Below are 13,602 nucleotides of genomic sequence, written 5' to 3'. Positions count from 1 at the left end.
TCATGAGAGGCCTTTGAGAAAAGTGTCACATACCCCGGGGGGTCATTTTGTTAGGAACAATGATCCTAAAGGAGTTACACACCATTGCAATGGTCCACTTCCCAAAGGCTGAGACACTTATGCTCTAAAACAAAACAGAGGTAATCCATTCACATGCAAGGAAGCTCTGGCTTTAGCATCAAAGCTATGAGTGATCAATACAGACAAACATTAACCTTAAGCAAAACATTGGTGCTGTCAAGAGTGACCCTTTAGTTGTCAAATCAAATCCTGAGTTTGTTTCCATCAAGATATCTGCATTTACATGAGCTTAGTTGCCGGCACTTAACGCACGATTATAATCGCAGCAGAGCTGTGTCTGTGTGATGGATGATTCTGAGCTCAGATGTCAGTGTAAAATTACAAACTGGTCAACAAAGACTCCATAACACAGGTATGGTGTATATTTATATATTAGGTTGTGTCAGATAAAAGCAAAAAAGGTCCAGTAACCAAGTAAGCACCCTGATTGGATCTCTCTCCGTATGAGGAAAATATTAAAGAGTAAACATGTTCTGTTTGATCTGCACCATTCAGAATTGAATTGAGAAATTGTAGTTATATTCCTGAATGTAAACTGAATTTGAATTTAGGTAGCAAACAGGATGCAGAATTGAGATTCAAATTTGAATGCAAGAAAGAATTAAGATGAACAGAAATTCATATAGCTGTAGAAATCCAAAGTATGCCAAGACAAACTTTGAATGTTAGCTTGAAAAAGCCTTGTGTAAAAGTTTTAAGAAAAAGAAGTTTAAAAGCTTTGAGGTTTGAAGATTCATAGGCATTATGGACAAATAAAATGGTAGATAGAAGGATACTCTGTAAAATGATCTTTCAAAGTTGCAATTTTTGTAAATTTTACAAAAAACTTTCAGCTCTTCTACTTCAAATTTTCACATTAATTCAATGTGTTATTTGCCTTTTTTTATTTTTTGTAATTGTTTGTAAAAATTTACTAGCAATTTCTGAATGAGAATTGTTTCTAAACTATTTTTTTCTATTTTCAAATTCACATCATTTGAATATCACAACATCATCATCAAAAAATAACATGCACAATATACGGTAGTATTTACGAGAAACCAGAGGTCCAGGGAGTACAAGCATTTCATGGAAAACCCACACTACCGGGTGTTTTGAATGCATCATTGCTTTCTGAGGAGAGAGTAAAAATGGTGCCTTGAACGGCTTCAACATGCTGTCTGTCAGAGACGATAACGTGCATAATAAATAACGCATGTGAGTATAAATTTGTTCTTCACTCACTGAAATTGAATCGGAATGATCAGGGAGCTGAGCAAAATACGTCACACGTCATGCTAAAGAGAATAAACGGCAATCCAACTCGAAAACCTTTGCCGGGTTGCCGGGACCTTTCATGCACAAACAATGCATTCTGATTCTGACATTACTAATTTGAATATTTTCAATAATTTTCTTTTCTTGAATGATCTTTTTTTTCCATAATTTTGGCAACAGATGAACTGTTAAATGAGTAATCTTGAGATGAGTCGCTGTAGTTGTCCAATTTGACTCTCATATGCTGATGTAATATATATTATAAACTTGACAGGTGGTTTTTATAAAATGTAGTTTGATCACTATCTTCTCACAGCTGTTTAAAAGATTAAGGCAATTATCAAAGTTATATAAAATGCTGTTTAATTTTCCAATAAAAGATGATCATTTTTTACATGATTTGTTACATTTAATTACTTCTTAGCAGATTTTAACAGGCTTAATATTTCAGTCCGCTCCTTACCCAAATCTATTGTATAGCTGGAAAAGACTTATGGGTCACTTTTATGGTGGTTTGTTGTCATATTTGGACTTGACAGACCCCATTTACTTTACTGTGAAAAAGCCAGCTTAAACGTATATTGCAAAATATTTTCTTTTATGTTCTTTGGAAGAAAGAAAGTCACATGGGTTTGAAACAGTCCTGCCCTTTTTGTGCATAAAATTGCAATAAAGAAGTTTTAATAACCATTGTCACGTAGAACGGTTTCTAATTAAAGAGGTGATGCTGATTATCTTGTTTGGATGCCCATCCCATTAACTTATTGTGAAAGTGCCACAGAGAATTCCTGATTTTCCTAAGCTTCTCTCACCTTCATAGGGCTTATTCAATGATTTTCAATGTCCTGTCAGTCTAATAATTCATAATCATACCGTTCAGAGTGTCATGTTTGCAAATTCTGTTATTATTAAAGAAATTAGGTTACTCTTTGTATGCAAATGAGCACTCAGTCTCACTGTCTTTGTTCAGAGGTGGTGGTTTTTGTGTTGCACAAAAATGCAAAACAATTTTGGTTCAGCAATTTACTGCACGGTGTAGGGGTGAATCGTAATTATGCCTTTCCATATCATTCCTGCTGTGCCCTTCCAGCATTCTGCTGAATCAGCAATGGATCAGGCAGCATAAAATGCCGTGATTTTCACGCTTAACGCTTTTTATCATGGCTGCAGAAAAATGAGCTTAAGAACAGGACAGACAGTGCGTGCGTGTGTCTGTATTGCACCGCAGTCCATACAATTGTATAAATTTCACCCAGTTAAGTTTGTTTGTCAGGCTGCAGCTAAACGTCTAGAGCTAGAGCTTTATTCTCTTGGTTTGTGAAAGCCTGAGATGATGTTGGAGATGTCAAAGAGCAGGACTCAATAAAACATCCTTTTCATGGTGATTTTAGAAGCATAGAATTTAATATATTCCACTTGATTGTGAAGACTAGCTTTTGCCGGCCTCTATAATTGTAGATGATTGCCTCAAATGAGCCTTAAATGTGTATTTTAAGTGTGTAATTTTTTCTAAAAGCTTGAACACATTTGAGCAGTGTCTGAGGTCTCCTGTCCATGTCTGCAGTGTATTTTCTAAGACAACAAAAGCCAGACCAAGAGAGAAATCAGAAGGAACAAGCCCTGAAAAGACAGGAAGCAGAAAGGCAGGTTAAAACGACAGTCTAATTCCCCAACGCTGTCACATTATGAAGCTGGAAACATTTATTAAGCCATAAGCAAACATTTTGTCAGGATTTTGTCTAGATGTAATACAAACGAATATATAGAATGCCACATTTGTTCAGAAGATTCAAGTGAATTCTTGATAAAGAAGGGATGGAAATAAAAAAAATACTGGAACTGAATGATTTTCAATACATTGTGTTCTGTTACACCATACCAATATACTCTGAATGTGTTTTCCGCACTGCTGATTATGACTTAAAGGTTTGAATCGCTTCAATGACTCACTCACTGATTCAATCAGAGCAGTTCTTGATTTATTCACATATACTTTCATCATGCCCAACTCGAAATGAACCAAGAACTTTTATAGTGTGTTGTCTGTACTTGAAGTCAACATGAAATCAAAATGGACCCTATTCACTTTATTCATTACTTGCTCTTTCTCTAAAACTTGACATGCAAAAACTTGACGTAAAACTAGACGTGCCGTCTATTGGATAATTTTTTTTTTTTTTTTTTTTTTTGTCTATTGGATAATGTTAACCAAAAGCCAATTATCTTTTTAAGCATTGCAATTGTTTTAGAAATTAAATTCTGTTAAAATGTATCACAATGCAAAAGTAAAGTGGATTGCAATCAGCAATCCAATCAGTGTAGTTAAAAATATACATTCAGATCAATTTTGGCACACAACCATTACTCTGAAAATAGAAAGATAAAGAAAATATATTATCAAAAAGTAGTATTGTTGTTCATTAAACTGATAGTTGAAAATTCTGTCATTACTCATCCTCATGTCATTCCAAACCCGTAAGACATTCGTTCATCTTCTGAACACAAATGAAGATATTTTTAATAAAATCTGAGAGCTTTCTGTCCCTCCATAGACAGCTACACAACTGACACTTTGATGCTTCAAAAAGTTCATAAACTGATCATAAAACTAATCCATATGAATTGAGCGGTTTAGTCCAAATTTTCTGAAGAGACTCGATCGCTTTATATGATAAACAGATGTAATTTAGGCTTTTATTCACATATAAACATTGATCAGCAAACATAAACAGAAGCTCAGACAAACCTGCTTGATGTACAAGAAGAAACCTCTTGCGGAAGATCAAACGTGCTGTGTAAAATGAAAATGAACCTCAATGGTTCTCGCACACATCAAGCAAATATGCTTGAGCTTCTGTTTACTGATGTGTGAGTTGATGAATGTTTATATGTGAATAGAAGCGAAACGAAACGAAAGTCTTACGGGTGTGGAACGACATGAGGGTGGGTAATTAATGACAGAATTTTCATTTTTGGGTGAACTATCCCTTTAAGAAACTGAACCATTAATCAAAATCAAAATCTGAACCAGAATAATTAAATTCCTTACAATTCTCATACTTAAGCAAAAGTTGTTCTCAGAACGTGTCTGATTAGCTGAAATCAGTCTGACAGCCTCCTTTGTGTAAAAATCTCCATCTCTGTAGTTATAATGAACATGAAATCCTATTTGTGTCCAGTCCGGTGAGTTTCAGAAGAGTTGATGAGCTATGCTGAGATTCATTTTTTCCCCTTGGCTCGTTACCTGGGCGTCTTGAGAGTAAGCAAGACTAATTAAGCCTGAAGTCATTTAAATTCATTTTAATGGTCTTGGTCAATTAACATGCTGCTTTCTCAAGTCTTATTTAATGCCATTTTTATTGATCGGCTCCTGCGTTGTCACATATGGAATACTTTTTACTCTGCCAAAGTTTAATATTCAAAAGTCTCAATGTATTGATTGATTCTTTGTGATGGTAAACAAGATCTATGTATGCTTGTCGCTCACGGTTAGCAGAGTTTCAGTAATCGATGTGCACTGTTCACGCATTACGTCATTTAATTAAAAGCCCTCTTAAGGTTTCTGAACTGCTCCGAGACTAAGATTTTGTTATTGACCATAATTTAATAGAGAGCTCAGCCAAACCCTATACAGTATTTATAATATTTGATTTTCAAGAATTAGCATAAGTTCCTCTCAAAATGGAGTACTGTTGCATCTCACTTTTAGATTTAAGGTGATGAATTGTCATTCAAAGTGGAGTGGGAAAACTTTTGAGGCATTTCGCATGATCTCTATTCCGCAAATCAGCAAATTAGAGTTCGCGCTGTGATTGGATGACCTATCCGATGGTTGTAAAAGCTGCCCAGCAACATACAACAGTTATGATTTCTTATTCTATGTAAAGACTTTAAATTAAGATTATTGATTAAAGTTTAAGCCTGTACCCATAAATAAATTAATGAAATGAGCTTTAGTTTAATTAATGCCTTAAACTCTTTTTTCTATGCGTTAGGTTGCTCTGCTCCCATTGGCTGTCGGTGTGCTCTGCACCAGCTCTGCTTCCCTTTTCCCCGTCAACAGCCTTGTTTCTCAACCTGTCTCCGCCCACAGGAGGCAGCTGCGTCCAATAAGGCTCGCTGAAAAGGTGTCGCTGTTTAATACAGACCCACCCAGCTGAACTGATTGGCAGTTGGGTCAAACAAAGTCATTTTCTTGGCTCGTTGCCTGGCAAACTCTGCAAGCGTTTAAGGGAAAGCAGAAGGCATTGGTCTCTCTGCACTGGGATACCTCAAATCTCACTGCACAAAACCTATTTGTGCCTTTAACTTTGTTATTTTTTTAGTTGGCTCAGTCTCCTGAGGGTCTAAAGCAAACGACTAACTGCGCTGAAAGTAGCAGATCTGTTTGTGTTTGTTTAATCAGCCTGCAGATGCATTTCATTACATTTACACAAATCTGTTTGCATATGCATATCCCTGTTTTTTTTTTTTTTTCTGTCACGTTACTTGATTTTAAAACTCATGTGCTTAGACAACTTTTTTTGCACATATACACTGAAGTAAAATTGGTGTTGGATTTCCTTTGAAACAATTTTCACTCAGAAATTGCTGGTAAATTTCACAAATAATTACAAAGAAACGTGAAATTTTGATGTAGAAAGACTGAAATAGTATTTTCTTGTAAAACATACTCCAATAACAACTATGAAAAAAATATTATATGCCTGTATTAACATGTGCAGCGGCTCTTTTTGTGGCTTGAGAACAGTTCCGATGAAGAGCCGTCACACGTCGTCTTGGCTGTAAAACGAACTATCTGCCCCTTGAGCTTATAGTCAGTGGTGCAAGTTTGCAGTGCAGATTAATAAAGCATGTAGAAATAATGTTTGACATTTTACTTTCGGCAGAAATGACTCGGTTCGCATATATGGGGAGGTCAGTGGTTTGAGGAGGGGTCTGCAGTGCAGACGAATTTCGTTCTGGTTTCTCATATCATATGTGGAAGATTAAAGTCAGACTATTCCGTCACCTTCGCTGACATTGTTTATAGAGTCGATGAATAATTGCCATTAAGAAGAAGAGCACCCAGTGTTGATTTTCCGTAGCCATCTGGTTCCTTCACCCCTGTGAGCAGCGCATGCAGTTGGTTCGTCCCACTGAAGGGACCGCATTACGACTGTTTCACATTACTGCGACGTCTGTCTGATTTTCCCCCCTGTCTGGTTTTCAGTGGTTCGATCTGTCTTGCGGGAAAACCTCTCTCTGCTCTGTTTTTTTTTTTTTTTCTCGTCCAGTCTCAGTTGATCTTTGACCTCAGTGTCCTGCTTCTCCAGATCTGAAACTGTTTATATGTATCGTTCACCCAAAATGAAAATTCTATCAATACTAACCCTAATGTTGTTAGGACTAATAATGTCGTTCCAAATCTTTGGACTTTCTTTCTTCTGTAGAACACAAAAGGAGAAATTTAGCAGAATGTCCGAGCTGCATTTCCAAAAAATGAAAGTAGATCAAGAGGAGCTGTGGTCACCTTCCATTTTGACACATCATATTGTCATCATGGTATTTTGGCCATGGTAATACCATGTTTTGTTTGTTTTGTTTGGAGCACATACCATGTCATTCTTTGATGTATCAGTAACACTTTATAATAAAGTTCAATTTAATGACATTTTTAATGCATTTGGTATCATGAACTAACAATAAACAACACATTTACATCATTTATTAATCTTAATGTTCATTTCTAAATATGACAATTATATTTTAAGTTTTTAAATATAAATGAACAAACATGATGTATAATGAACCAACACAAATCTATGAATTAACAATAGTCTGGATGAATAAATGCTGATACATTAACTAATGTTAACAAATTGAACCTTAATAAGTGTTACTGTCATACCATAGAGCATTGTGTAAATACATTGGTACATAAATATAAAAATTCCTCAGTATCATGGTATATATCATTCACAATCAGCAAGCTGGAAGAGCCTCCAAATGACATGCGACAGACACGCCCACCTCATGCGTGTTTTTCAATCATGCATGGAGCTGACACCGCCTGGCTAAATGATGTGAGGAGAACACGCGTTTCGCTGCATAAATTCAATTCCTTCCCCTGTTGAATGCGGGCTGTGTTTGAGTGCTGTGGTGTGACTGTCTGACTCAGGGTGAGGGGAGCGTCTCACACCCTGTGGCAGAATTTATTGGTCCTGCTAGTTCAGAGTGACGTGAAAATAGTTTATCCTCACAGGTCTGCATCTTCAGGGAATATATTAGCCCGCTCTGCACCATCAGGAAACGCACACACACACTAAAACAGACTTAACATTGTATTATATAGTTTATGGCACAGATTCTCTCTGCAGTTTAGTATGAGGAAGAAACTCAGACTCTCACAGATGTTCCCTGCATGTTGATCGCAGATTTGGACAGAGGTTTGTTTAAGAGATCAAGCTTGCATTGGCAGTGTTGCTGAAAGTGGTTCATAATTCATTTTTAAAAGACTTGTCATGTCAGCATTTGTACATTTAATCTGGAAATGTCTTTACTATCTTTAAATCTTTTTTGATAGCAATTTAAAAAAACTTTTATTAATAAAACTAATAATAATAGTTATTATTACATTATATCATGCTTAACTAACTAGTATTGCAGTCAAATAGAATGAGCAGATATATATGCTTAACATATTAGTAGCACATGTACCTTTTGAATATGAAGATGTATGAATATATACACACTCTAAAAAAATGCTGCGTTAAAAACAACACAAGTTGGGTTAAAAATGGACAAACCCATGTTTGACCCAACCTGCTGGGTAGTTTTATTTAACTCAACTATTGTTTAAAAATTACTATATTGCTCACTTAAAATGAACCCAAAATCACTTATTAATCACTTATTAATAAATGTTCACCTTTTGATAATTATTGTTGCCTTTTTATTATTATTGATTTTTAATTTACAACCTATTATGGGTTCATTTTAAGACAGCCATATAGTAATTTTTAAACAATAGTTGGATTAAATAAAACTGCCCAGCATGTTAGGCAAACATTTAACCCAACCGCTGGGTTAAAACATCCCAATTGCTGGGTTTGTCCATATTTAACCCAACTTCGATTGTTTTTAATCCAGCATTTATAGAATACACACACACACACACACATATATATATATATATATATATGGATGGATGATGTAGCTCACGGTTTTGTTCAATTATAAACATATATATGTGGTCCTGAACTGCAACAAGTTGTTTTATGTTGAGGAAGTAATTACATTCTGCCTTCAACCTATTCTATAAATTGAGATTCAATTTGCAGACAAGGACCAGATTTAGATATCATCTTTTCCCAGTTCATTCTTTTTGTGTGCACAGGGCCACACCAATATATACTCACATGCATCAACTTGAACAGATCATCTCTTGTGGTTTGATGCAGATCTGCTGACTGTTTGTCTGCTGTCAGAGTGTGTTGAGAAATTCATCCATCCAGGAACAAAGGTGGATGAGTTCAGGGTGATCAGATCCAAACATCTAGTATTATGAGCGAGATTGTAGGCGACTCAGGGTTGTGTGTATTTTTGTGTGGGAATTTTCATCTTGGTCCTTTGCTCTTCTGGACCAAGAGATCATTAGGATGTCATGACATATTTTATGTTCAGTTCAGTGAGGCGCTTCTCTTAAGTGCGCTTGTGTGTCCAAGAAAAGATTCAAAAGAGATGTGACATGGCCTTTAACCGAATTAGTTCCAGCAGGTCCGATTTCTAATCTAGAGTTCTTGCCGTTTATGGTGAAGCTTAAAGTGGCCCCATACAATATTCAGACACTTAAAGGATTTGTTCACTTCAGAATTAAAATTTCCTGATAATTTACTCACCCCCATGTCATACAAGGTCTTTCTTTCTTCATTGGAAAAGAAGTTAAGGTTTGTGAGGAAAACATTACAGGTTTTTTCTCTATATAGTGGACTTCAACGGATACCAACGGATTAAAGGTTCAAATTGCAGTTTCAGTGCAGCTTCAAAGGGCTGTACATGATCCCAGATGAGGAATAAGGGTCTAATCTAGTGAAACGATCGGTCATTTTCTAAAAGAATTAAAAAAAAACATTTTTAACCACAAATGCTCGTCTTGCACTGCTCTGCGATGCGCCACGCATTACATAATCATGTTGGAACCGAGCAAGTATTTACAAAGCGAACGTGCAAAGACTAAGTCAAACGCCCTTTACAAAAAAAAAGGTAAAACGATGTCAGATGATTTTGAAGTTGGAGAAGAAAATGAGATGGAGTTTTTCACCCTACCGCGGTACGTGGTTTGTTTTTAACCATTGGTTTTGTATCCAAAGCTTCAGTACATAATGGCACTTGCATCTATCTGCTGCAAATGTACTGCAAATGCTCTAAAGAACGTGGGAGTCCAGCAGAAATGAGATACACATTCTCTGCTTGCAATATGTCAGTCACACTTGTCAGGAAAGTGAATGAAACACATTTTTATCAAATCATATGTCATTAATAGCGGTTCACTTCCGTGATTTAGTGTGATTATCAGCAGCGAACCATACCGGAGTTCACATTAACTGTATCCCAGACCACCCTTTTTAAGCGAACTCAGGAACGATTCGCAGGTGCGCACCCGAGTTCGGAAGACAGCGTTCATATCATCCAAACAAACCGAACTCTGATGTCAGTTGACCCCGGGTGTGCACCATAAGTGCTAGTGTGAAAGCACCCTAAATGTTTTTTTTTTTTTTTTTGGTCCGGACCAAACGAACCAAGTGAACCGAACTACAAGTGTGAACACACCCTATCTATCTGTCGATCTGTCAATCTAATCAATCTATCTATCTATCTATCGATCGTTCTTTCGCTTTCTAACGATCGATCGTTCTATCGCTTTCTATCGTTCTCTATTGTTTTAGAACTAGTTCTATCCATCATTCTATCTATTGTTCTAAATATCTATCGTTTTCAATTATTCTCTATCATTTTCTATCGTTCTCTATCATTTTCTATCGCTCTATATGTCAATATGTTGTTAATTTATCTATTGATCATTCTATCTATCGTTCTTTCTGTTTGTAAGGTCTATAAACCTTTAAACTTCAAAACTTTTAAAACTTTAAAACAAGGCTTTGTCAGGAAATCAGGAATTTGAGGCATTCTTAAAGTGATAGTTCACCCAAAAATGAAAATTCTGTCATCATTTACTCACCCTCAGGTTGTTCCAAACCTGTATAAATTTCTTTGTTCTGTTGAACACAAAGGAAGATATTTTGAAGAATGTGGGTAACAGAACAGTTCTGGGGCACCATTGACTGCCATAGTATTTCTTTTCCTATTATGGAAGTCAATGGTGCCCCAAAGTGGCCTGGTTACAAACTTACATCAAAATATCTACCTTTGTGCTCAGCAGAACAAAGAAATTTATACAGGTTTGGAACAACCTGAGGGTGAGTAAATGATGACAGAATTTTCATTTTTGGGTGAACTATCACTTTAAAGGTGCACTATGTAGTTTTTCGTCTGCTATAGGTCGCCTATTCAAAACAAAGGCGTAGCTTGATGACGCCAAGTTTAAGCGTGGAATCTTGGTACATGTGGTCTTCACCTTACAGCCAGTGGAAAAGAATCGGGACGGGACTCGGGCAGAAATCATGTTCATGGATGAGATTATTAACATTACTCTATTATGAAGCAGAGCAGGACCGAGTGTTGTGGGAGCTGAACGAGGCCGCTGGAGCGATTGTTAATGAGAGATGAACGCAACACACGCCTCACGAGCAGCGGAACTTTTATTATGCCACAGTCGCCGGCGCCGTTTACGCTTTTCCGGTCATGAGTATGAGGTGACACAGCTCCGTTTATCATATTAGATACATTTGAGTGTGTTGAAAATTATGTTATAACATTACTCTGAGCGTTTGCTTGGCGGCTGCTGTGAGACACTTGTTGCACACTGCAGTAAGCTAGATCAATTTTAGAATATCATATTAAATGCTGGATGGCTTGTGTTGATAAACGGCATGCGATTAATTTTAAAGCGTATTGTATGATGGAGAAAATTCTGTATTACGGTTACTAAAAATAAAGCTGCATCTGATTATGCTATGTTAGCTACTTGACAAAATACTGTTTTTACTGTTGAGGCATGGTAAAGCATGGTACTTGCAAAAAATCAAGAAAATTATATTTAAACAATAAGACTAAACGTGTTGAGCTATATAACCATAATTAGTTTTCTGTCTATAAATGTATCAAAACAGTTGTTCCCTTGTCTGTATTCCCACATGTAATATATGTTAAAGCGTCTTTGGTGTTTCCATGGTTTCCACAAAATAAAACCGGAAACTGAGGGTAACGCCGATATGACGCCATTGACAGGCGACTCCCTTACACGTCCCGGATCCTTGGTTAAAATTGCGATTTTCTCACGATTTGCAAATAGTTGGAAACATTTGGGATATTGTAAATACTCAATTGAACAAAATATATAACACTGGCCTAGTGGTTTTTGGATATTTTACTGCAACAATTTTACATATTGCAGCTTTAATGCAATTCAAACTCTGGTATCCAGACCTTACTCTATGAAGTTATAGTTAAGTTCCCCCGTTAACTATAGTTACTTCCTCTTGCCTTCACCTCATTTCAACTCTGAGGCTGTAGAGATTCTATACAGAGGTCATCTGTGATCTCATGTGCGCGGCTTTAACGAGATGCAGGAAACGCCCACATATGTGCCCCTAAGTCTGCTATCACACTTTATAAAGCCCTAGTGGGAAACTTCATCAGCCCACTACAATCTACAAACTACAATTATGACTCACGGATGGATGATGAATCGCTGTCTGTGTGTTTGAAATAAAGCTTCACTGAGTCACTCCATTCACACGCACAGGCAACAGGAGACACGTAGTCCGATGGGGCGTTTTTTTCTCAACTACCGCCTGCAAGCGAATGCACTCTTCGCTGCATTCCAGTGCAGCTTCGCTCAAGAATTACTCGAAAAGCATCGTTAAAATATTAAGACGTTTTCTCTTCTCTTATCTTCCGAGTGACTTAGCATCATTGTTTGAATTCAGCTGATTTCTATGTCCTCTTGTCCTTACGATGGGCATCGTGCCAGGTAGAGGTTGCCATGACTTCCAACGCCACCCCTTTTCAGCCCCCCAAGAAGGTATTTTTTTTTGTGGAATGCTCGGCGAAAGGTTTTATTTTAGACAAAAGATGTCTACTCAACATCAGCTGAATGCTTCTGGGCTCGAGCAGCATCATGTGACCCGCTGGTGAAGGTTTTGTGAAGGTGCCAGGACAGAAAGGGAGAAACTTGGAAAGCGATGCTAGTGAGAGTTCTTTCTCTTTTTTTCCTCTCTTGTCTTTTCCTTGCTGAGAAAATGGCGGACTCCGCAGACTTTCTGATTTTTTATCTAAATTATTTTGGTATCAATCCCTTTTGTTAATTTTGAATCTCACAGGTTGTTTTTGGTGGAGTAAATATGGTGATCAAACTGTTTCCGAAACTCCAAAAAAAGTCATGATTCTGAGAATGAATGGGTGTAAAAACCACCGCCCACTTCGGCATGGCTCAAGTGTACTGTGAGTTGAGCGTTTACGTCTGATGAACTTCAGTAAGCAGGTGAGGCAGTCAAAGAACAGCAGTTGTTTGCGAAACGCTCACTTTTACTGCCTCAACAGCTTTTATGTTGTCTTTTAAAACCACTGTGTTCTTGTCTAAGCTCACCCTGATCTCGCAGACAGTCACGCATGGTGTTCTCTTGCAGGGATGTGTTTGAACAAGCTGTTTCTGCCAAACTTTTCAATATTTTCAAGCCAGACTGTTTGTGTAGCCATCTAATTATTCACTGTTTGATTGAAGTGAAAATATGATGGGTGAAGCATTATTTTATGATTTATTTAGGTTCCTTTGTGTTAGATGTTTGTCTGATTGTTCAAACGGAGTACCTGTCCTACACTCTAAAAAATGCTGGGTTAAAAACAACCCAAGTTGGGTTGAAAATGGACAAACCCAGCAACTGGGTTCTTTTAAACCAGAGGTTGGGTTAAATGTTTGCCCATCCTTCTGGGTAGTTTTATTTAACTCAACTATTGTTTAAAATTACTGTATTGCTTGCTTAAAATGAACCCAAAATATGTTGGAAATATATGTGTCTGATTTTTAATTTCCAACCTATTTTAGGTTCATCTTAAGCCAGCCATATGGTAATTTTTTAAACAATAGTTGGGTTAAATAAAACT

At 36.9% G+C, this 13,602-nt stretch overlaps 1 long non-coding RNA gene across 5 annotated transcripts in view; it reads left to right on the top strand.

Moving 5' to 3' along the window:
• The window catches only part of LOC127520257 (uncharacterized), a 70,676-nt gene that overhangs the window by 35,098 nt on the left and 21,976 nt on the right, over nt 1-13,602 (top strand). The window contains exon 1 of one of the 5 annotated variants that reach the window (XR_007932078.1): nt 10,854-12,982. The exons of the other annotated variants lie outside the window; for them this stretch is intronic. This is a non-coding gene — a long non-coding RNA (uncharacterized LOC127520257). Of the gene's footprint in view, nt 1-10,853; nt 12,983-13,602 lie in introns of those variants that run through there. 5 annotated transcript variants of the gene reach the window in all.

Source organism: Ctenopharyngodon idella, chromosome 10, assembly GCF_019924925.1.
Source record: "Ctenopharyngodon idella isolate HZGC_01 chromosome 10, HZGC01, whole genome shotgun sequence".
NCBI classification, from domain to species: Eukaryota; Metazoa; Chordata; class Actinopteri; order Cypriniformes; family Xenocyprididae; genus Ctenopharyngodon; species Ctenopharyngodon idella.
The sequence above is the reverse complement of the archived record's forward strand: the minus strand, read 5'-3'. Positions and strand labels throughout refer to the sequence as shown.